This window comes from Aethalodelphis obliquidens, unplaced genomic scaffold (assembly GCF_003676395.1).
Source record: "Aethalodelphis obliquidens isolate GAN/ISIS:26980383/991018 unplaced genomic scaffold, ASM367639v1 scaffold23, whole genome shotgun sequence".
Taxonomy (NCBI): Eukaryota; Metazoa; Chordata; class Mammalia; order Artiodactyla; family Delphinidae; genus Aethalodelphis; species Aethalodelphis obliquidens.
The window spans coordinates 25,459,076-25,482,433 of NW_020837967.1; positions in this window are offsets into that span (position 1 = coordinate 25,459,076).

Below are 23,358 nucleotides of genomic sequence, written 5' to 3' on the forward strand. Positions count from 1 at the left end.
CGGCGGAGGGGACTCCACGGCTGTGACGCTCCTGGCGCTGCCCCCTTGCTGACCCGGCCCCTGGGACAGTGGGGTGTTTTCGGTGACTGGGAAGGGTGGCTGGGTGTGCTCAGCTCTGCCGTTGCTCCTGGGGGGCGTGCAGCCAGCACTCTGCTGGGACCAAGGGTCTTCCACCTCAGCCCCCAGTGGCTCCGCCCGGGGCCCTTCCAGCACGCATGTCTGCGGACCCTCTAAGTCTGGGCTTCAGAAGCCCATCCCTGGCAGGTGCACCAACAGGCTGGCCTCTTCCCACAGCGAGGCATCCTCTGAGCGTGTGTGTGTGGAACCGTCAGTGGCCAGGCATCTCGAAGGCCACGAGCTAGAGTTAGCAGAGGAGCTACTGTTTCAGTGCTCTCTCCCTCCTCTGAGTTACTTTTCTTTTAAAAATAAGTTTTTAAACATAAGCCCTGAATCCTATGCCAAGCCACAGAGTTCTATTTAGCTTTCTGGGGTAGTTACTTTAATTTATTTTTACCTCGTACTCTGGAGCACACGATCAGGAGAGTAGCACCGAAAGCTGTGCATTACTCTCTCATGAGAGACGTGCCTACAAGCACATGAAATGTTTCTCTAAATCTTCCGTTTATAGACTCAATGACTGTTTTTCTTTACAATAATCATACTTGTTTCAAGATGACGCCATCCCTCAAAATATATTTTAAAACACCTCTTGGAATTTCCAGAAGCCTGTCTATAAGCTGTCACAAGAAAAGCAGGACCACTGTTTTATTATCTCAGTTTTCAGTAGATGAAACGTTCATATCTTTTTTGATTACCTTTTTCCCAAATCAAGTACAGCTTCAATTTTTTTAAAAGATTTTTTAAAACTCATTCTTGAGTCTCTAAAAGTAATTTTCAAGGGATCCACAGTATGTTCTGAGGAAACCTTCATTGTATATGCAGGTTTAGGGATTTTGATGTTAAAATACAAGTCCCATGGCCTTGGAGATGAATTTCATAAACTTCACAGACTCTCTTCCAATCGTCATGCCAGAAGCAATTTCATTTGTCATGAGTTTCTGGTTCTGACTACTTTACTTAAAGACAGATTAGGGAAGCAAGCCACAGAGAAGGTCACTTGGAAGTTAAGGGAATGAATCTTAAATAAGTTGAGTAGAAGCCCAGGATATTTAAATCAATGCTATGGGACACTTTTGACACTTAGTACATTGCTCTGTACTCAACAGGAATGAGATGGGAGGATGGAAGGCGGTGGTCAGTAAATTGGGGACCACTGGACCTTCTTCATGCCAGGCCCTGTGTACTGTTGTGCAGGTTGTGCACTGCACAACATCACAGTGGATGGTACCTCCCAGAGCTGTATGGCCAACAACTATAGCAGCAGCCCTGGGTTGTCTGGACAACAGCCTCCAAGTAAACTCAAACTGAGAGAGATGTGTGTTGACAATGGAAACTCTAAAAGTAGCAGGGCCTAGTTAGAAAACTTCCTTCATCAAATAAGTCAGAAGAATTCTTTGCGTTTGACAGTTTAAATGAAAGTTTAACAGGGGGCCTGGCTGTGTGATTGCCATAGCTCAGGGGTTCAGAGCCTGGGCCTGGGGATCCCACAGGCTTGATTTTGACTCTGCCACTCGGTAGCCATGTGACCTTGGGTGAGTTACATACATTCTCATCAGTAAACATAAATATTGAAGACCAGTGGAAAATACCCAACAGGGTTGCTATGAGGAGCAAAAAAGACAATGTCTGCAGAGCACTTGAAAGCATGCCTGACACAACACAACAGTTTAATAAATATAACCTGGTTTTATTATCACAAGTTGGAGAATCCACTAACTTCCCGGTGCAAAGCCCCTCGGCTCAGAGCCCGGGATCCCACCAGCACGGGCTGTCTCCAGGCTGCTGGTGACCCCTCCTGAGGTTCCATTTTTCATGAGGCACTTTCAGGAGTACATTAAAAAATCATCTCCTTGGTGGCGGTAGGACCAGAAAATTATTGGGTGGGCCAAAAAGTGCCTTCGGTTTTTTTAAGTAAAAATAAAAGACACATTTTTCATTTTCACCAAGAACTTTATTGAGCAACATATTCACCCTCTTGTTCCACTACCTTCTGCCATTTTTCAGGCAACTTCATAATTCCATCTTCCCAAAACTTTTTATCTTTTTGAGCAAAGAACTGTTCCAGGTGCCTTTTACAGTCTTCCAGGAAATTGAAATTTTTTCCATTAAGAGAATTTTGTAAAGACCGCAATAAATGGAAATCCAAAAGTGCAATGTCTGGTGAATACGGCAGATGAATCAGAACTTCCCAGCCAAGATGTAACAGTTTTTGCCTGGTCATCAAACATGCGGTCTTGTGTTATCCTCATGGAAGATTGTGCATTTTCTGTTGACTAATTCTGGACGCTTTTTGTCGAGTGCTGCTTTCAGTTGGTCTAATTGGGAGCAGTACTTGTTGGAATTAATCTTTTGGTTTTCTGGAAGGAGCTCATAATAGAAGACTCCCTTCCAATCGCACCATATACACAACATCACCTTCTTTGGATGAAGACCGGCCTCTGGTGTGGTGGGTGGTGGTTCATTTCACTTGCTCCACGGTCTCTTCCATTCCACATGGTTGTACAGTATCCACTTTTCATCGCCCATCACAGTTTGTTTTAAAAAAGGAACATTTTCATTATGTTCCAGTAGAGAATCTAATGTGGAAATATGGTCAAGAAAGTTTTCTTTGCTTAACTTACGTGGAAGCCAAACATCAAAGCGATTGACGTAACCAAGCTGGTGTAAATGATTTTCAACACTTGATTTGGGTATTTTGAGTATGTCGGCTATCTCTCGCCTGATATAACGTTCATTGTTCTCAGTTACTGTTTCGACTTGATCGCTATCAACTTCAACTGGTCTACCCGACCGTGGAGCATCGTCCAGTGAAAAATCTCCAGCATGAACCTTCACAAACCATTTTTGACACGTTTGATCAGTCACAGCACCTTCTCCATACGCTGCACAAATCTTTTCGTGCGTTTCAGTTGCAATTTTACCTTTCTTGAAATAATAAAGCATAATGTTGAAAATGTTGCTTTTTTCTTCCATCTTCAATATTAAAATGGCTACACAAAAATTCACCAATTTTGATGTCTTTTTTAAAAATACACTCTGATATGACAGCTGTCACATACAATCTAACAAAATTGTTTCCAATGAAGTTAAAGACAACTAACTGCTACTAGAGCCATCTTAGGGAAAAAAATGAACGAATCTTTTGGCCAACCCAGTATATAGCTTGTGGTAACACAGATGTCAACACAGAATAGAACCAAATATCCAACCCTCCCAGGGGTCAGCATGGCGAACAGGGGACGTGAAACTCATCTCAGTCCCGCCTGGAACCTGAAGGCTTCCTGCATGACTCAGATGATGGCCTTTGCTCTCTGATTCTTCAGATATCACCAGGGGCCCCTCAGAAAACTAGAGAAATGAGGTCACCAGGGTTGGGGGATTGGGGACTGGAGAGAAGAGACATGAAAGTATCTTATCAGCATGTCTTGCCTCGGCAGCCAGAAGATTTGTTTGAGCAGTGAGATAATATTTATTCTGCATGCCACTGACCAAGTTCAGCCTTTGATCTGTTTCTCCACTGTAGATTTTTTTTTTCCAAATTTAATTCCTTCTGCCTAGAGAGTAACAAACATGTAATGAACTTGGTGGTAAATTCAGAAAGAATTCAGAACATTAAATATGCCCATGGGACTCTGAACCCCTCCCTCCTGGTCCCAGGGTTTCCTCTGTGGAATCATGTGTCCATCGTTTGGACAAAAGGGTAGCATTTCCCTGGGCCACAGTGAACCTCCTTCCAAGCCAGGGTTGTTCTGTATCAAGCACACGAGTGAGGGCACTCTAGCTAAGTCCAGATCATCATTGCAATATTAAACATGTTTAATGATACACCCTATTGAACCCAACGTATCCAAAATATTATGTTTTCCTATAATCAACGTAAAACTTATCAATAATATGTTAATGATATGTAGTTCATGATAACATATTCATGATATTATTTACATTTAGGGGGAATTTAATCTTTGAAGTCCAGTGTGCATTTTATACCTATAGCACCTTTCAAGTGACTAGTGCCTACTATATTGGACGGGGCAGTTATAGATGAATGAACGGAGATCTAGGGATGAAAATTTCTTCTTGCCTGACATCATGCAGCCAATGCTTTGCAGATGAAATTCAAGCAGGTCGTCAGTCTGACACGCAGGCATACACAGATCATGACTGTACGTTATTTTTAGGCTCCTGCTGAAATAAGCTTTATCTCAAGAAGGTATTTTTGTGTTTCAGTTTCCTAAATGTGTTTCTGGATATGTTGGACATGGGAAAGCGATGGAGATAGAGCCTGAAGTAACTGAGATTTCTCAGCCAGGAAGCCTGGTGCTGGTGGCTGGTATGTCCTGATGCACTTATCTCAAGAGCCAAATGCCGTGCAGGCTCGAGAGGAGCCTAAGGAATTCCCTTTGGAAGCACACCAGACAGAATGTGTTTAAAAGGCACAGAGGCGCGTGCCTTGGAGTGGTTAGGCGGGCCCTGAGGCCTTCAGCAAGCTGCCGAAGAAGCTGTCAACGCCAAGCAGTAGGAGCCAGAGTACCTCGTCTTACGCAGGTGCAAGTGCGATGCTGCTCTGTGCAGTCCTCAGAGCATCACCTGCCTTTCCACGATGCTTCCACCCACTGGCCAGGGCGCATGGCAAGAACAGTCATCCCCTTGGGAACAGAAGCAGTGGAGCCAGAACCCCTTGTCTTATTTCTACTCTTATAGGCTCATCATGACCTTGAAAAGCTACTCTAACTTTCTGTACTTCAGCTTTTTTCACTTGCAGAATGGGACTAGCACACATACGTCATAGGGTGGTTGTGAGGATTAATAAAAAGAATCTAAATCACTTGGTGTTGTACCTGGTAAAAGAGGAGACACAGAATAAGTGTCAACAAAAATAATAATTAATGTCAGTAATAATAATAATGATTATTGCTGCAACTACTGCGACTACCGTTACTTCTATTAGTCAATGGGTGTGCCAGCCAGCTCTGTATCAGACACTGCAAAGTTCCTGGCCTTTAGTAAACTCTCAAAACATATTTTATCGTTAAGGCTGTGCTGGGAGCTGGCATGGAACTAAGCAGGTCAAGAGAGCTCCATCTTCACCTTCTCCTTGAAGTTTCTCTGTGGACTTCAAACGCGGTCCCTGCCAAGCACTTTCCTAGAAGATGAAATACGGGAGGATGGGATCGGCAGACCGGCTCGCTGCACAGTCGACGGTTGGTCAGCTCCCTGCCAGAGCTCAGGCCTCCACTGCAGACGCTGGATGGGAGTCCTTCGGGCCACCATTGCACGGCCCCCTCTCCTGCTAGCTCAGCCAAGCATGCTGGGATTTTCCCAAAGGAAGCAGGGGATTCAGTTCCTGCTCTGTCTTAGTTATACATTGATGGGTAACAAATTACCCCCATAATAAATAAATCTGAGATTTTGTGGCTCAGGAGCTCTGGTGTGGCTTAGCTGGGTCCCCTCCCAAGCATGCCTTATCTCAGGACTCAGCAGGGAGGGATCCACTTCTGGTTCAGTCCCTTGGGAGCCGAGGCTGGAGGCTTCTCCACGGGGCAGCTCATCACAGGACAGCTGCTTCATCAGATGGGCCGGGAAGGGAAAGGAAGAGGGCACACACAATGGAAGGCATAGTCCTTTGTAACCTGTCTTAGTCTGTTTGGGCTATTATAACAAAATGTCCTAGACTCAGTGGCTTATAAACTACAAAACATTTATTCCTCCCAGTACTGGAGACTGGAAAGTCCACGATCAAGGTGGGGGCAGATTCAGTGTCTAGTGAGGGCCCACTTCCTCGATGACAGCCGTCTTCTCTCTGTGTCCTCACAGGGTGGGAGGGGCCAGGGAGCTCTGCGAGGCCTCTTTTATCAGGGCACTAATCCCATTCATGAGGGCTCCACCCTCACGACCTCATTGCCTCCCTCTCCATAGCATAAACTAATCTCAGAAGTGATATCCATCACCTTGGTGCTGTCTATTCGCTGGAAGTGAGCCTCTAGGTCTGGCCCTGCCCCAAGGGAGGAGATCACACAGGGCATGAGCACTGGGATCTCTGGGAGCCTCTCAGAAGTTGCTGATCACGCGCACCCTGGCCATTTTTTCTCGCTGTTTCCTGTCTGCAGAGGAAGGCAGAGCTGTTCCCTGGAGAGTCCATGGGAGCTGGGGAGGAGAGCGCCCACGGAGGGTGGAGGCGACTCTGCCCTGCACACAGGCAGCGGGGCCGGCCGCCGAGAGGCTGCTGCGTTGTGAGCCTTTGTAGACACTGAGCACAGGCATGGCAGCCCCGGCCACGAGCTGTAGGTGATGCTGGAAAGTGAGCCACTGAGTCCACCAGGGACCCGGGGAGCCCTGGAAGGAGAGCCCGGGGAAGACCCTCTGTTCCACGAGGGGTGGCTACCGGGCGTGGTGATGTTCCTGCAGTGAAGACGAGGGCAGTGACCGCCTGCTGACCGCGTGGAGCGGGCGAGAAGGGGACGTGCACCAGGGACCCTGTTGACCAGCTGAGAATCAACACGGGGCACCAAAGAGACGCTGGAGGAGCGGAGCAGAAGACCTGGAGGTGGTTCACACTCACATACACACACACACACACACTCACACATACTCAGCCACACACACTCACACACACCCACTCAGTCACATCCACTCATACTCACATCCACACAATCACACCCACTCAGTCACATACACTCACACTCGCACCCACTCAGTCACACAAACTCACACACACACTCAGTCACACCCACTCACACACACGGTCACACCCACTCACACTCACACCCACTCAGTCATACACTTACACAAACTCACACTCACCCATAGTCAGTCACACACTCATACACACACAGTCACACTCACACACACACGTGAACACAGGTTGTCACTGCAATTTGGCATGTTGATGTAACATAGTATCAGTTACTCCCAGGCTGGTCTAGGTGCCTGGGAGTTGGTTTTCACCAGGCAGGGAGGAAAAAGCACAGGTCCGTCAGCAGGAGCAGGTAAGCTAACCAAATACCCTCACATGGGCTTTGCACTCAGGCCTGGAGCTTTGCTGACCACTGGCCCAGCACTGTGCTCCCCTCCTGCTGGCATGGCTCCTGGTGAAGTCAGCCACTCAAAGGTGCATAAAAAAGGCAACACGGAATTCCAAAGGAAATGCCACAGCAGTTACAGCACGTGTCCTAAGATCTCTGAAAATGTTCTGGTTATTTGTGTGGCTTATTGGTCACGTAGACCTGTATGACTTTCCTATGTCCTGCCTTCCCTCTGGGGCTTGGGAGGTGCCCTGTCATGGACCTTGCAAAGTTCTGATGTCAGAGTTCAGAGCTTCACTTCCCCAAATGAGAAGTATTCAGACAGCATGGAAAGATATTTCTCAAAAAGATTAACGTTTTACTTCCCAGTGATAACTACTGTTAACATTTTGCATATTCTTATGGACTGCACGTACACAATTTAACAAAAGGGAAATTTTACTGTTTATTCCTTTAGTAATCATTTTTTTCTCTTATGAGTATCTTTACAAAACAATGTCATTACTTTTAATGACTGCCTGGAATTCCTTTGTTGGTTTTTTTGATGGATAACCTCTTTAGGTTGTTTTCAGATTTTTTTTGTTTTAATAAAAAGTGCTATAACGGATGACTATCCTTTTAGACACATTCTTGTAATTTTTCTTAGGTCAAAGGGCAAGACATTTAAACTTTTCATACATTGCCACACATTACCCTCTGGAGTGGTTATAGAAATTTCTACTCTCACCAATCATAGGATTTAAAAAAAAATGACATTATAACAGGATGAAAGGAACAGGTGGTCTCCACCCACAGTGAGATGGAGGTTCTTCTCCAGCTTCTTAAGTCTTCATCTGAGTCTTCCTTAAACCTCACCTCCAACTTAGAAATCTGGCAAGACTTGGAGGAATCAAGATAAAAAGAATGACCATAACTTGAGCAATGAATACATAACTCCTCACCATACATGGAAATTAATGGGAAAACAGTATCCTAGTGAGAAAAACAATAAAATAAACAAGCAAACAAAAAGGGATGAAGAGAGATTTTATACAAATGGTCGTTCTCTGATCTGTTTTAAAATTAGGTACTCCGAAGACAGAAACTTTATCACAAACTAACACTCCTGTTTAATCATCCCTCTTAAGGTCTTGTCTTGGAGGTTCTGGATAATATTGTGATAATCCAGTCAGCTTTACACAATCTGATTTTCTAACGTACCACAAACATTTGACCTTGTGGGCAATACCTGGGAATTCCTTTGAGAATTTGAATAATGGTCAGAAAATTAGAATTCCAGAAAAAGGATTCAATCAATAGATAAGGAGAATAATAACCCAAAGAACTTCCTTTTCTTCAAAATAATTAGGTTCAAAAGAGGTCTATTTTTGTCTGTCTATGAGCACAGGAAGGTTTGGATAATAGTAACAAATATGCTGCCTGAGATTTGCCTACAATTTTAACTCCACAAATCATATTCCCATGGACTTAAGAAGAATAGAAAAGGACCCTGGGAAGCTCTTTGCATTTAGATAAGTAGGAAAATGCCATTCCTACGATAAAGGACTCAGGGCTTCCTTTTAGGGGCAAAGCTGCTGGTCTTGACGGGACCCCTTGGAGCCCAAGCGAGTGCAGAGATAGGGGCAGTATCTTCTGCTTCCACAAGTGTCATGGGAGATTGGAGAGCGTTTCCCTGCTGAGGGAAGGTTCTTCAGATTTCGGCAGCTCAAAGCTCCCTGAGTGCTGACCTCCTTGGGCTTAATCATGTCCCCCAAATACTCACACCTATTGGAGAAGCACCTGATCAGTTCCAGCCTGCAAAGATGTCAGGCGGTTCTCCCAACGACAGACAAACATAGAGAGAGAGATTCCCACGTACATTCTGTCCTTGTCAGCACAGGGTAAGTGCAGGTCGGAAACAACTTTTCTCTTTGCATCTCTTCCTCCTCTGTCCCTTGGGATAGATGAGCCCGTCATCCTAATCAGAGGCACCTCTGTTTCTAACATCAGTCACATGGAGCCAGACTCTCACCTCTCGTCACCTCCCCCATCACAGATCCCCCTTCAGCCCTTCACCTCACTTAGCCACCCCCCGCACTGCTTCTCCCTCCCTCTCTTCAGATTTCTAGAAGCCAGTTCCAGAGAACCTCAGCAAGTTCAGTGAGACCTCTCCATGCACGTGTCGACAAACATCTGTTTGTTCTCGCTATCTTCCAGGCACTGCGCTAGACCCTGGGGACAATCTCTTTTCTCAAGATGAGCTAGTTTGGGAGATAAATACATATGAAAATAATTTTATTATAGTTACCGTAGACATGGGCTGACATATCATGCTTTTACCATGTGGATGCCAGCATTTCTGAGGAGAGTCTGTTTCAGCTTTTCCTGATTGGAAATACGGTGCTGTATTTCTCCATATAGCCGGATGAAGTGTTTGAACTGTATCTTGTAGATAATAGGGAGTGAATGACAGGCCATATTTTGGGCGTGGACCTTTCTGGTGGGGTACTCCGGGGGGTATCTGAGGGGGATGAAACTGGGTGCAGGAGGATACATTGGAAGTCCCTTGCACTAATCCTCCTGGGAGAGGATTTGTACCTACGTGAGGGTATTGGCTGTCATGAGAGGGTGCAGATTTGAGATGTATTCAGGAGGTGAATCAAAGCACTCAGTGGCTGGTTAGCGATGTGGTCCCACAAAGCAGGTGGAACGACGCGTGAAGAGTGAAGTTTGCCTGCAGCCAGGCGATGCAACCAGGGATGCTGCCGTCATCACTTGAGAAGGAGATCTGGAGAGAGTACAAACCGAGGGGCAGTTCTGGGTGTGCCGAGTCTGACATGCCAATCGCTCCCGAAAGGAAAGCATCACAAGGCGGTGGTACTTAGGAGTCTGGAGCTCAGGGCGTGAGATGTGCCAGAGAAATTTGGACGTACGCACCCTGTATATGTTAATGACTCCCAAGGCTAGGAATTAGGTGACCTCAGCCCAAAGAAATGCACAGAGTGAAGGTACAGCTAAGGACCAAGCCCCTGAGAACACCACTGGTTAAAGCAGTGGGGGAGAAAGAGGTGTCAACAGAGGAAAAGAAGATGAAACCAAGTTCAGCAAGTGCAGGGCCCCTGAGGGAACTCAAGACAGCATTTCCAGAAGCGGGGAGGGGTCAACACTGTGAAGTGCAGTAGATGGTCAGTAATACGGAGTCATTATTACGAAGGTCCCTGATGTCCCCAGGGGAAAGGGTGGCCTTGAGGGGACCTGCGACAGTGAGGGGGAAGGGCTGGCTTGAGGAGTGAGGGAGAAATACCGATCAGGAGGCAGAAAGTGCCCCACTGTCCCTTCGTGACCTTCGGATGAGAAGAGGGTTGCTGTGAAAAGGGGCGGTGAAGCCAACGGAACTTAGTCATGCTTTTGGAGAATGAGAGCAGCTCGATTTAAAACAGCTTCGTCAGCCATGGGGCAACTAGGTGATGTTGGGAAGAGGGAGAAGAGGACGAAATGGGAAATGGGGATGAGAGGAGGGTGGAGCAGGTCCAGCAAGAGGCTTGGGGTCCGGGGGCCTGGGACCTTCAGCAGGACGAGGCGGGTCTCATGTTCTGATCCTGGAAGGAGGCTGGGCCTGGTGTGAAGGTGGCTGAGTGTGCCGGTGAGCAAGGGCCGGAAGCGAAGGGGACTCACGCCCAGATGCCTGCCTGGTGAGAGTGGAGGGAACCAGGGGTGTGGTTCTGCCCGGAGTGGGGGACACCCGGGACCTTGACTTCGGGCTCTGGGCCGCTCTCCCACGGAAGTGAATTTCAACTCCAGAAAACAGGAAGGGAGCCCGGAAGGCTTGGAGCTGTCCTGAAGGGAATCTAACAGCAGCAGAACAAGGTGAGCCCCATGATGGACCGACAGCGACAGGGCTGCCTAGAGGGACGCGGAGCCGCCCCTGCCCCGAGGCTGGGGGAGCGCTGGATGAGCCCATGCGTAGGGCAGAGGAGAAGAAAGCTCTGGGGAGCTCGCTCCTCGGGGGAGGGGCAGGCACATTAGGATGTGCCTGTGTGGTTTGGTTTTCTTCTGTTCTGTCCGTGCTCACCAGGCAGAGCGGAGATTCCTTTTCCCGGGCTTTTGGAGGGGGAGGGGGAGAGGGGTCTAAGCATCCCTGTGTCTCTCCTCTCCTTAAAGATCTGCATTAAAGGACATTCGTGCCCTGCCCTGTCATGCATTCTGCCGTCTCACATCCTCCAGGAATTTCCATCTGAAAGTCAGACTTCAAAAGGTCCTCGCTGACAAATTCTATTATGGAGTTCAAACAGAAAAAGAGAGAAAGAGGAGGATCCGTGGCTTTTTTGAGGGCCTCAGACTCCTCCCTTGCTTCCAATTGGACATGCTATTCCCCACTGCCTGGAGGCATGTCAGAAAAGCATTAGGCAGCTTTGATGCGCTGAGTTCAACAACTATTGTGTTTCTCCCCAGACACAGCTCCGTTTCAGAGGCCAGCGTGGTTAGCCTTCCTTCCCGATATGCCTGACTGCACACAAATTCATGTAAACCTGCGGGAGAACATGTATATATTCTACAGGTGCGTCACCTTCCCTCTTTGTGAAATTATTTGAAAACTTGAAGAAGGACTAGTGATATTAAAATCCAGTTTCCATAAACAAAGTTGGGGCTGCTAATGGGGAGTCCAGAGATATGACTCAGTCCTGGTGACCAGAGTTCTGTAATAATTGCTGAAGTTTGTGATTCTTGTGGTTGTTGATGTCATCATCCTCTGCTTCTTCTGTCTCGGAAGATCCTGAGTTTCATTTATCTTTGCAGCACTTGCAGCTCTTCTCCACAGCATGCACCACTTAAGTCAAGAAACTAACACAACATTATAAATCGACTGTACATCAATTTTTACAGAGATTCGAGGCTGAGGTGTTTGCATTCTGCTGTGTCTCCGGTGAGACGGGCTTTGTGCTTCCGGTGAGTCTACTCATCTTGGGGGAGCCAACCATCTTTTGGGAGCTGAAACCTTCACCTCTTTCTTTTTTCTGTGATATTAACACAGAGAAGAATGGACTTCACTCTGGATACGCACAGAACAAGAGAACAATTGTCTGTATGCGCCAGAGCTGTAGAAACTCCCCAGAGACAGTCCTGCTGTTCCCTCCCGTTTTGTCCTGGGTTGGGGCATAAACCGACTATTTATAGACAGTTCTAAAGTCACCAGATGGGGCTTCCCTGGTGGCGCAGTGGTTGAGAATCTGCCTGCCAATGCAGGGGACACGGGTTCGAGCCCTGGTCTGGGAGGATCCCACAAGCCGCGGAGCAACTAGGCCCGTGAGCCACAACGACAGAGCCTGCGCGTCCGGAGCCTGTGCTCCACAACAATAGAGGCCGCGATAGAGAGAGGCCCGCGCACCGCGATGAAGAGTGGCCCCCGCTTGCCGCAACTAGAGAAAGCCCTTGCACAGAAATGAAGACCCAACACACCAAAAATAAATAAGTAAATAAATAAATATAAAGTCACCTGATGTATTTACAGTGGAAATGTCCTGCAACTCACTATGATTTCTTTAGTTTTCTAGATGCTGCCTTCCATACCTTATTATTAGCAGGACAAAGGAGGGAATCTAGCCTTCTAATTCTTGGACCTCCTAACAGTCGAGGTCCAAATTATCTACTATAAGATTGCTGTTTTCTTGTCTCCCCAAGGTGTTGCACTGAGAAACAGGTTGAGTGTCCTGCTCAGTTACTTCTTCTTCAGGGGCCATAGATTCTCCATGGCCTGAAGATTCCATATGAACTGGATACAGCAACGCAGTGAGGGGTCCAGGTCAGTATCAGTATCAGTCACTCATTTATTCAGTCCGTATTTCTTGAACACCTATTATGTATGGTAGAGAACAAAACAGAAAAGTCTTCCCTCTTGGGATCATCTCACTTCTGCTTAGTATTTTCAAGGCTGAAGTTCACACCCATTCAGCACTCATTAACTGAGCACCTACTCTGTGGTGATGCATCATAAAGCACTTGAGATGCAAAAATGAATCACGTCATTTACCTTCCAGGAGCTTACAGAGAGCTTCCTAATTTCCCAGGAGTTTTTATATGTCAGAATCTCTTTAGAAAATGATTCATAGTGGTCTACTTGGTGGCCAATGTAATTTTGCTTTATCTTTTCATCTCATACCTTCTAACAGGTTTCCATGAGAGTGGAGAAAGTTCTTATGGAAATTCGATAATTCAGTTTTTAATTTAGGCTAGCAAGAATACATATCTGATGATTAAAGTTTGGATTTGGGATTGAAATGTTAATTTTGAAGACAGCACTAATATACTCATTATTAGATTAAACTGAATTTAATTAGATCAGCCATGTCTTGACATAAAGAAGGAAAATACATTATCTTTAAAAATGTGACAATTTCTAGGAAACTGGCCCCATAATCCTAAATTAAAAGCGGGTTTCTGCAAGTTGGATTCATGCCTCCTTTAGCCCTTGGTATTGTATTTGGTCTGTTTAGTTAGTTAAGTAACGGTAACAAAAGAAGGCAGGACGGATGATGTTAAATAAAGGGAAACTTAAGAGAGTGATTACGGCATTAACCAGGGCCAGAAGGTGAGGGTTGTAAGTAATAAGATACCTGCTCTTTAAACAAAGTGCTATGTCCCCATTTGGCATGACCCTTCCTGGATAAACTGTACGTTTGAGCAAGATGTTTATAGGTTCTAAAATATCTTGTGTGAAGTTGCTTCACTTCTTGTTTTAAATGAAGGTGTTAAAATTCCAGTGAAATAGAATATTACAATAAATGACTCAGGCGTGGGGAGGTACAAAAAGCTTGGATGCTCTAAGACCCCACTGCCTGAAAGGTCTACCCGATTATCTAGTGGACACCTTGGATGAAAAAAAAAAAAATCAAAGGAACAGCCTTAAGGTAAATGAGCCCTGGGAGATATTAATTTCATTTGAAAGGCATGAATAATGGAGCAATTCTGTTGGCAATTCTGGGAGGGCTGCTTCCAAAGATGAGTGAGATGATTACTTACGGCGGGTCCCTCTATGCCCCAAACCTCCACATAGGGAGGGATCACTTTCCAGAACGTTGATGGAGACAGAGACAGAGAACAGAGGTGGATTCCGCTCAAAATTTTCCAGGTGAATGATATTTTCCAGCTGGTCTCTACATGTCCTCTCTTCCGACCCAGAGCCGAAAAGCTCAGGCTCGCAAGCTGGCTCTCCTTTAGGTGGTTTATTCTATACTCTGAGTCATATAATGATGCCTCGGTACGTTGGATCTCTTGAGTCAGTTAATGACCCTCATCGCCAGGCTTTCGTCTGTAGCAACGTGTAGCATCCACTTCCGGATTAGGGGGCCGCCATTTGCTTATTCAGACTAGAGCAAAATTGTTCTGAAATTTTGCTGAAACTGAATTAAGTCTTGTACAAATATTCTTATTTAGCCTTTAAACATTAAGCCCATGAAATGTATACTCTTATCAACCCCATTTTTAGAGACGAGGAAATGGACTTAAGAAGGTTAAATTATTTGTCCAAGTTTACTAAGCCAGCAGCAGGAAGAGTTACCATTAAAATATGGACACACTGACTCCAAAAGCCTGTGCACTTGGCCTCTATGAATTCCTACCTCTAAAGCCTCTAGGACGTTCCCAAAGCTGAACTTTAATTGATCTCGTTCATAATTCAGGAGAAGCCAGTGACGTGGCTCAGAGAAAGTCACTGGGAGATGAAGCAATGACGTTGGCACGTGCCCACGTTCAACTTGAGACAGTTCTGAGTCTGCAGTGCAAACCTCTTCGGGGCATTTATTGGTTTGTCTCCTCAAAGTATTTTTGCTGGACTGGACTCTGGGGCCTTGTATGCAGTCTTGGTCTATACATTGCAAATCGAAGCTGATGTCATTACTGATCATGAATCAAAGAAGTGAGCCTCTTCCTATAGCTTCTTCTGTGCTCTTTTCAGAAGAACTCAAACCAATTTCCTCCACGTCTCCTTCTGCCTTCTCAGAGAGATGGTCTTCTGCTGGTGACTCTGTGAATGCCTCCACCTGTGAGGAATTCTCTTCGGCTACATGCCCTCCTGGCCAAACCCCACCCATCTTGCAAGTTCCCTTAAAGGTGTCACCTCTTACAAAGAATTTTCTGATTCACTTCCTGTCCCCTTTTAGCCATTTCTTACCTCAGCCAGGTAAAATAAGTTCTGTCTTCCTGAGACTTTCAAAAACATCTCCCCTGTAACTTTCCTGTGGCTTTTCTCCATGTGTTCCGTGCATATGCTCTTTTTTCCTGTACTTAGATGGTGAGTTTCTTGAAGACAGAAGCTGTGTCTCAGGCATCATGAAATCCCCTGTGGTACCTGGTCCAGTGCCCTTCACTCTCATGGTAGAGGCAGTCATTATTTGATGGGTGAAAGAGTGAATATACAGCATCAAGGAAGAGTAACTCACACTCTGGATGTCACTGTCCCTGCCTTGGTGGCCATTTCCCAACACCCCTGTTTTCCAGATGACAGTGATGCCTAGTGAGATAAGCTGGCTTCCTCGGATGTTTTCGTTTGCTCCTGTGCTATGACTCCCTGGACACAGAGGTATGTATCCTTAATGAGATCTCCTGCAGTCTGCACCTCAAGACCAATCCTGGTCTCATCGGGATGGTACAGAAATATTTTATGTGGAGGACCATTTTTTTCCTCATTTAAGAACAGAAAATCTCATCTCACTTCTTTTCTTTGAAGAAAGAAGCCTTTAATTTTCTTTATTGAGAAAAATCTCTTTTCCCTACAAAACATGAATTCATTTTGCCTTGTGGTCCCAAATGCCAAATATCTACCCCTATCCCACGCCATCCATCAATAGCTCAGTCCAGAAATTTCTTGCTGAAGCAGGAAATATTCAATCCAGTAGAGTTGGCTGGGCTTTGCCATAAGGATGTTAGAGCCAACTAGCGTTTTGTGCCTCGGGTGAACCCACAGACCTGAGTTGATTTGGAGCGATTCCTCCTCTGCACTGGCTCGAAACTTGCCTCTTTTTGCCATGTGCTTCCCGCTGGCATGTGGCTTAGGAGTTTACAAGTGGCTGGTTACTGTACATATAAAGAAATCAAATCAGCAACGAGAGGGCAGGGAGAGCGATCTTTATTTTCCAGGCAGTTTAGGTGAAAGCCAACATCCTAACCACCATAACCACGCAAGTTTCAACAGCATTTTCCACAGTGCTGGGGCTTTGAACTCAGTATGTGGATGGATTTTAAAATCATCAACAATATCTGGCCAGTATCCCCACGTGCTGTAGCCATTCTCCATGCCCTCCTGCATTTTCTGAGCAGTTGTAGAGTGTGGTAAGGACAGCTGTCTTACTTATTCCACGTTGGGAGCAGTTCTTTAGCCACATGAGTTTTCATTTAGTTATTCATTCAATCAATAAATATTTACTGAGGTCAAGTATTTGGGAAGGGGTGGGGATAGGGAAGGAGGGATTAGACTGTCAGAGAAAGTCCCTCTAAAGAGGTGTTTTCAGAGCTGAGACCAGGCATGGATCAAAGGTGCCATGAGCTGCTACTGGGAATGGATTACTGAAGGATAAGAAAGGAAACAGAGGGAAGGGTTCAGAGACTTATTGGAAGGTCAGGTGAGAGGGGCTAGTGGTTTAGCTGAAGGAGGAAGAAGTGGATTTGGAGGAGAGAGACAAAGGTAGAGAGACGGGTTTTATGTCCTGGGAATATTTCCACAAGGAGCCCAGAGATGCCAGACATCATGAGAAATTTTCATGACAGATCTTCATCTCCAACACAATATGAAAGGTATTACCTACTTTTCAAGGTTAGTAGACCAAATCACTGACACACCAAATTATTCTTATTTTGGTCCTTTTGCGATACCGTTGTCCACCCCCCAATTCTAGGTGGTCATGCAGACCACTTTCCTGGAGAGCAGGATACTTGAAAGATGGGGGGAAAATAGGCTCTGAGCAAAAAAAAGCCAATTTCAAAAGGTATGATTCTAGGTACATGACAGTCTCAAAGTGACATAATTTTAGAGAGAGGACACATCAGTTGTTGCCAGGGATTAAGCAACCACCTGGGAGGATGTGACTATAAAGGGACAGCTTGAGGGAGCTTCTTCGTCATGACGGAACAGTTCTGTATCCTGGCCATGGCGGTGGTTACATGCATCTATAAATACACGTTTGATAAAATCTGATGGAAACACATACACACAATTGGTGCCTGTGAAAAGTGGTGAAATCCAAATAAAGTTCTGATAATTGATAGTGAACTACGAGTGTGTAAGTTGTCACCCCTAGGGGAAGCAGGGGGAAGGGTACATTAGAACTCTCTGTACTGATGTAGAGAACAGATGTATAGATACCAAGGGGGAAGGGGTATGGGACGAATTGGGGGATTGGGACTGACATGTACGCACTACTATGCGTAAAATAGATAACTAATGAGAACCTACTGCATAGCACATGGAAGTCTACTCTGTGCTCTGAGGTGACCTAAATGGGAAGGAAATCTAAAAGAGTAGATATATGTATACGTATAACTGATTCGCTTTGCCGTACAGCAGAAACCAACATAACATTGTAAAGTACCTATACGCCAATAAGAATTAATAAAAAAAAGAACTCTCTATACTAATTTTGATACTTTCATGTGTCTAAAATTATTTCTAAAAAAATTCAAAACATACAAGTAAAAATCAAAATTAATAAATAATGCATTCAATGTTTACAAGCTGCAGTTTTATATCATACTTATTAATTCCCAAGTTTTACTGTATAATAAAGATGTATTATTTACAACTGATATGAGGATTAGATTTTTTCACTTTATAGGAATACCTGGGTATGAAGAATGAGAGCCAATTTTGTTTCTTGCTATTATTTTTTTTTACATCTTTATTGGAGTATAATTGCTTTACAATGTTGTGTTAGTTTCTGTTGTACAATAAAGTGAATCAGTTATATGTATATATACATCCCCATATCCCCTCCCTCTTGAGCCTCCCTCCCACCCTGCTAGATGGTCACAAAGCATGGAGCTGATTCCCCTGTGCTATGCAGCTGCTTCCCACTAGCCACCCATTTCACATTTGCAGTGTATACATGTCAACGCTACTCTCACTTTGCCCAACTTCTCCTCCCCTTCCCATGCCCTCAAGTCCATTCTCTATGTCTGGGTCTTTATTCCTGCCCTGCCACTAGGTTCATCAGTACCATTTCTTTTAGATTCCATAGATATGCGTTAGCATACGAATTTGTTTTTCTCTTTCTGACTTACTTCACTCTGTAGGACAGACTCTAGGTCCATCCACCTCACTACAAATAACTCAATTTCATTTCTTTTTATGGCTGAGTAATATTCCATTGTATAGATGTGCCACATCTTCTTTATCCATTCATCCGATGATGGACACTTAGGTCGCTTCCATGTCCTGGCTATTGTAAATAGTGCTGCAATGAACACTGTGGTACATGTCTCTTTTTGAATTATGGTTTTCTCTGGGTATATGCCCAGTAGTGGGATTGCTGGGTCGTATGGTAGTTTTATTTTTAGTTTTTTAAGGAACCTCCACACTGTCTCCATAGTGACTGTATAAATTTACATTCCCACTAATAGAGCAGGAATATTCCCCTTTCACCCTCTTCAGCATTTATTGTTTGTAGATTTTTTGATGATGGCCATTTTGACCGGTGTGAGGTGATACCTCATTGTAGTTTTGATTTGCATTTCTCTAATGACTAGTGATGTTGAGCATTCTTTCATGTGTTTGTTGGCAATCTGTATATCTTCTTTGGAGAAATGTCTATTTAGGTCTTCTGCCCATTTTCGGATTGGGTTGTTTGTTTTTTTGTTATTAAGCTGCATAAGTTGCTTATAAATTTTGGAGATTAATCCTTTGTCAGTTGCTTCATTTGCAAATATTTTCTCCCATTCTGAGGCTTGTCTTTTTGTCTTCCTTGTGGTTTCCTTTGCTGTGCAAAAGCTTTTAAGTTTAATTAGGTTCCATTTGTTTATTTTTGTTTTTATTTTCATTACTCTAGGAGGTGTGTCAAAAAAGATCTTGATCTTGCTGTGGTTTATGTCAGAGAGTGTTTTTCCTGTGTTTTCCTCTAAGAGTTTTATAGTGTCCAGTCTTACATTTAGGTCTTTAATCCATTTAGAGTTTATTTTTGTGTATGGTGTTAGGTAGTGTTCTAATTTCATTCTTTTACATGTAGCTGTCCAGTTTTCCCAGCACAACTTATTGAAGAGGCTGTCTTTTCTCCATTGTATGTTCTTGCCACTTTTGTCATAAATTAGGTGCCCATATGCGTGTGGGTTTATCTCTGGGCATTCTATCCTGTACCATTGATCTATATTTTTATTTTTGTGTCAGTACCATACTCTCTTGATTACTGTAGCTTTGTAGTATAGTTTGAAGTCGGGCAGCCTGTTTCCTCTAGCTTCATTTTTCTTTCTCAAGATTGCTTTGGCTATTCGGGGTCTTTTGTGTTACCATAAAAATTGTAAAAACTTGAGGGGCTTCCCTGGTGGTGCAGTGGTTGAGAGTCCACCTGCTGATGCAGGGGACATGGGTTCGTGCCCCGATCCAGGAAGATCCCACATGCCATGGAGCGGCTGGACCCGTGAGCCATGGCCGCTGAGCCTGTGCATCCGGAGTCTGTGCTGTGCAACAGGAGAGGCCACAACAGTGAGAGGCCCACGTACTGCAAACAAAACAAAACAAAAACAAACAAACAAAAAAAGTCAGGATATCTAGATTTACACGAGTGTGAAAATGATTTTGAGTAAAAATGGTATTTAAATTTCTGAAAAGTAGATATTACCGAGGGAGAGAAGGAAGGGAGAGGAAGGAGAGGCAGGTTGAATTCTTTCACATCCACATTTAGAATTTGGTGAAGAGGGGTCAGCCAATGAGCATGGGGAGGATTAACCAGAGGGACAGAGGAAATCCAGGAGGGCTCGGTGTCCCGGAAGCAAGAGAAGCTGACGTTTCTAGACAGTCTGAGTGGTTGAATGAAGCCGGGGAGGTGGAGAGCCATGAGGAAGGGGAATGGAGACGTCCTGAGTGACCATAAGGAGAGCAGTCTCCTACCCTGTGTACCCCTGGGATGGGCACACACAGATGGCCGTGGGTTGGGGAGGGCATGGGCAGGGAAGGGGAGCCCACCCACTATGGGCAAACTTTTAGCAATGGGGAGGTAGGGGAGGAGAAATACGGGGTTAGGAAGGTGGCTGTTCTGAAGTGAAAGGTACCAGAACATGTTTGTATCCTAGTGGGAGTGACCCAGTAGAGGAAGGTAGAGACGAGGATAAGCCATCACACGTAACACACATGCTTGAGGGTCCCTGGGAGTCACGCTGTCACCCGGGCCCCTCCTCCTGGGAGCTGCAGTAAGATCCCAGGCTTCAGCTCCCATAGAAACTTGCCACCTTTTTCGTTCCTTCCCAGTCCCGAAGACTCCAATTCCTCCAGGACAGCCAACATTCTTTCCTTCTCCAAAGCTACAACCTCTATCCTTCCAAAGGTCTTGGGCTTTTAAAACAAAGCTTTGTTAACTGTCCTCTGAGTGTAGAGTCCCAACTCTCCAGAAACAAGCTCTTGGGACACAGAAGGAAATTCCCTTTCATTCAAGAGCAAAGATCCCACAGATGGCAATGGAAGGCACAGCTAAACATTCCCCACTTTATTCCCTCCCATTAACTTTTAAACAACTCTCAAGCCATGTTTGTGTAGCTTGCCTCATTACTTAATATGTTACTAACATTTTCCTATGTCACTAAGTGCTCATTAATGGCTGTGTAGTATTTCATGTTTTGGACATGCTATAATTTAGTTTACCAATAACATATCGTTGGATATTTAGTTTCATATAAATTTAATCTCTTTGTATATCTCCGAATTTGCCCTTAGGACAATTTCCTAGAAGTAGAGTTTTGTGGGTTAGAGGATAAGAACGTTTTAAGTACTCAAGAAAACATTGTTAACAGAATATAAATTGTGTGATGGCTAATTTACTTGGGTCTTTCTGTTTTGTCCAACCTGCTATTTAAATGGTTTTGCCTTCTGTGGGTATTCACCCTGGTCTCTTTGATTAGGAAGAAGAAAATAGTATTTGCAAAATTAAAAGCCTGTGGCTTTGGACTTCCCTGGTGGGGCAGTGGTTAAGAATCTGCCTGCCAATGCAGGGGACATGGGTTTGAACCCTGGTCCAGGAAGATCCCACATGACATGGAGCAACTAAGCCCGTGCGCCACAACTACTGAGCCTGCACTCTAGAGCCCACGAGCCACAACTACCGAGCCCACGTGCCACAACTACTGAAATCCACATGCCTAGAGCCCGTACTCTGCCACAAGAGAAGCCACCACAATGAGAAGCCCATGCACCACAACAAAGAATAGACCCTGCTCACTGCAACCAGAGAATGCCTGCGCTCAGCAACAAAGACCCAACACAGCCAAAAAAAAAAAAAAAAAAAAAAGCCTGTGGCTTTGAGTCTCCAGCCAGCCTTGAACTTGGTTAAGACTGTGGCCACCGTTTCTCTCAATGGAAAGAAAAGAAAGATTATGAGACTTCTTGGAGAATACCAATTTTTCTTACTAAACAGTAGGATGAAGTAAGTGGACACAAAACAGAAACATATGGATAATATTTTCCTGGAAATACTCAGAGGTTTATAAAATGAAAGGAAAAGTATTTGGAAAGGTGTCTTGAGGTTTCTAGAGATGTGTAGCCTTCATCAACACATCAAAAATGATCAACAAAGACATGTCTTCAGGTCTGGCTTTGCAAGGAAGGGAATGATGACCGACTGTCGACAAGCTTACAGCATTTCCCCCTGTGACTCATGGCTGGTCACAGCAAGGCTGGTCTAACCAGGCAGCTCCACTGGCGGAGATCTGGGACAAATGCAGACTTGAGAACATGATACAGAGCTGTGCCTTCCTTTAAATGCCGAGTGCTTTTTCTTCTCCAGGCAATAGAACCATGATGACCTTGGCAAGAATGGGGAGATCCGGTAGAAATCCTGGACCTCGTGAACTAAGCTTCTTAAAATATGTAAGAAAGGGAGATTGAATTTTTTCTTTGTTTCACTTTCCCGTTAGTCTCTTCTGCCCTTACCCCACCCCAGGGAATATCATTTACCTAAAAATAACGAATGCACTTCATCAATTATTTCTATCGGAACCTTAGCTGCCAGCCCACCCAGAAAATGATTTTGTCATTAAACACTTTCACAGAGTTGGAAAGACAAAAACAAAATATAGCAAAACAAACTACTCCTCTTCTATACACCTCGATGTCGACTCAATTATTTTTCGAAAGCCCCAGAAATGTCCCCCAAGTCAAGCCACTAGGCAGAATGTTTGAGATGACACCTTTAGAGCCAGAGGTGTTTTGAGAATTAAACATGTTAATACCTGTAAGTTAATCTGAATTATCCTGGCTTAGGTAAGTGTGGGCTACCATGTAAACGTCATCAGGGAAATGGTCTTTTACTGTTAGTCATTGAACAGTAACAGTGCCTAACACGTAGTAGGTGCCCGGTACATATTTGTTCCTTACTTTTCTTTGTGTAGCTTTCACGGGCAAGCTCTGAGCTGCATGCATACTACTGTTAGTAATGACAAGTATTTATTGAGTCTTCCTATGCCCAAGGCATTGTGACATTGTGCCAAAACTCCATTTCTTCACCTCCTTTATTCCCCCAAATAATCTTATGAGATAGTTATTCCTTTTACACCCCTGTTATGAGTGTGGATACTGCAACTGGGAGAGATCAAGTCACTTGCCCAAATCCACACATGCTGCTAGTAAATTAACAGCCTGGATTAAAACCACAGCAGTCTGGCTCAAGGGCCATAGTATGAAATAAAGTAGTACTCTCTCAGGAAAACCAGCATGTGAAAGATTAAGATGTTGTGGGAGCCTCATTTTATGAGCAAACTTGGGAGTGTCTTGAAGAAACAGCATGTAAGTTAGGAAGATATCGGCCATCTCTGTTCGCGGGATGGGCCAGTGGTGCCCTTCTGATCTCATCTGGAAGCCAGGCTGTTGCCAAGCCCTAGGCCTTTCTGCAGGAACCCTGTCAACTGAGCTGTCCTCCCTCACCTGCATTTTAAAAACCATTTTAGCCCATTTGCTTTATCTCTGTATCTGACTCTCTCGAGACACAATTGTATATGCAGTTTTTTGTGTATATATACACACATATGTGTATATATTTGCTTAACTATTTAA